Raw genomic sequence first — 2,440 nt, 5'->3', positions numbered from 1 at the left:
CTATCTATCTATCTATCTATCTATCTATCTATCTATCTATCTATCTATCTATCTATCTATCTATCTATCTATCTATCTATCTATCTATCTATCTATCTATCTATCTATCTATCTATCTATCTATCTATCTATCTATCTATCTATCTATCTATCTATCTATCTATCTATCTATCTATCTATCTATCTATCTATCTAAGGATACTTCCATATTGTATTCCAGTACCGACTACAATTTGTTATCTATTTAAAAGCCCTTTTCCATGGTGATATTTTGCAAAACTGTTTTATACATTTAAAGGGTTGATATCGTTTAACTTATAGAGCACCACGTATGTATTCGGATCGTTTCCATAGAGTGTCATAAATTTTACTATTGACAATTTTTTATTTAATTTTTCTGTTTTGCATACAAGTTTTTATGTTATTTTTTCCTCAATCCTAATAACCACGTTTATCTCAATTGCTTTTATATCTGCATGTGAAATTTGCTATTTTCATTTTCAATTTTTTTTTTAATATTTATCAGTTTTTGTCGTATAAATACAAAAAATGGCTATTGTGGGAATTACCTTTTTCTTATAATTCGTTGTTTTCTTCCGTGGCTGTCTTGCAAAGGTTTATCGTCATCTATCCATTTCTATTTTATTGGCATGACATGAGACATATTCATATGAATATGTAACGAGACATTTAAGATATAAGTAGACCATAAATATCAAAATACCAAACCCTTTTTCCTTGTAAATGTATAATGTCTTTATTGAAAGTAATACGATATAATATTTTTTATATATTTTGACTTAAATGTTTTTTCTTTTTTTTTTTTGTAATGGACATTTTGGGTAAGTGTTTAGGGAATACTTAACTTTAAAATATTTGGCAATCTATAAATAACAGTTTTTGTAATGGCATAGAAAATGAGGAATATTACCTGCATTTTTATGTTACTTAGGGAGTAAAGAACACAACAGAGCTCTTAAAAAGTTTAATTACACAATTGTTAAACAAATTTCTTCACATCAAACCACCAACATATTCATCCAACTCAACGACTTCATTTAACTTCATTAAATTTGAGAATAAAACCAGTAAATTGAACAAATGATCGATAATATCCTGTAATAATAAATTGATAAAGAAATTGCCGCCTAACGAAAGCAATATTTAAAAGAGTTAAAAAAATCCCATTATATATTTTGAATAGGAAAAACACAAATCAATCTTATGAGAAATTGATCAATAACAAAAGCAATATGTATAATAAGAAATCAGCAACATCCGGTAGTGGGGGAGTCAATAAATGACGACAACAAATTACGTCTACGAAAATACTTTTATGACGGATAATAACATTTTTTTCTTTTTTCAAAATCAATTTATGATATATTAAGCAGTTTAATGCATCATCTCAATACATTTTGCAAGAAAAGGGCAATGAACGTTAAGTGATCGAGAAATGAGAAAAAACGATCTATGGTTTGCATGTAAATTGATTGATTATAAGGGATAGAATGCTAATTGAAAGATCAGTGAAATTGAACTGTGAAGGAAATGGTTAAGTAAAAACGTGCATTAATTACAAAATAAAAGTTAAATAATATTTAAAAGCTAAATTTAATAAAAAATTATAATCAATCAAAAAAAAAAAAAAAATCCTCTAGTCCAGACTATTCGCAATTTATAGCTCAGGTTTAAGAACATATTATAAGATGTCTATGGTTTAGATTATTAGCAGTAACATGCAAAATTAAACAATAGGTTGTCTGGAGTATAGGTTATCTATAGTCTGGACTGAAGTCTAGTCTAGATTCTCTATAGATTCTCTATAGTCTAGACTATAGATTCTCTAAAGTCTTTAAAATAGATTCTATAGAATCACTATAGCCTGGACTATAGAATCTCTATAATCTGGACTACAGATTGTCTATAGTCTGGACTATAGATTGTCTATAGTCTGGACTATACATTGTCTATAGTCTGGACTATAGATTGTCTATAGTCTGGACTATAGATTATCTATAGTCTGGACTATAGATTATCTATAGTCTGGACTATAGATTATCTATAGTCTGGACAATAGCTTGTCTATAGTCTGGACTATAGATTGTCTATAGTCTGGAATATAGATTGTCTATAATCTGGACTATTGATTGTCTATGGTCTGGACTAAAGATTGTCTATAGTCTGGACTATAGATTGTCTATAGACTGCACTATAGATTGTCTATAGGCTGCACTATAGATTGTCTATAGTCTGGGCTATAGATTGTCTATAGGATGCATTATAGACTGTCTACAGTCTGCACTATAGATTGTCTAAAGTCTGTACTATAGATTGTCTACAGTCTGCACTATATATTGTCTATAGTCTGGACTATAGATTGTCTATAGTCTATACTATAGATTTTCTATAGTCTGGACTATAGATTTTCTATAGTCTG

Source organism: Lucilia cuprina, chromosome 2 (assembly GCF_022045245.1).
Source record: "Lucilia cuprina isolate Lc7/37 chromosome 2, ASM2204524v1, whole genome shotgun sequence".
Classification (NCBI taxonomy): domain Eukaryota; kingdom Metazoa; phylum Arthropoda; class Insecta; order Diptera; family Calliphoridae; genus Lucilia; species Lucilia cuprina.
The sequence above is the reverse complement of the archived record's forward strand: the minus strand, read 5'-3'. Positions refer to the sequence as shown.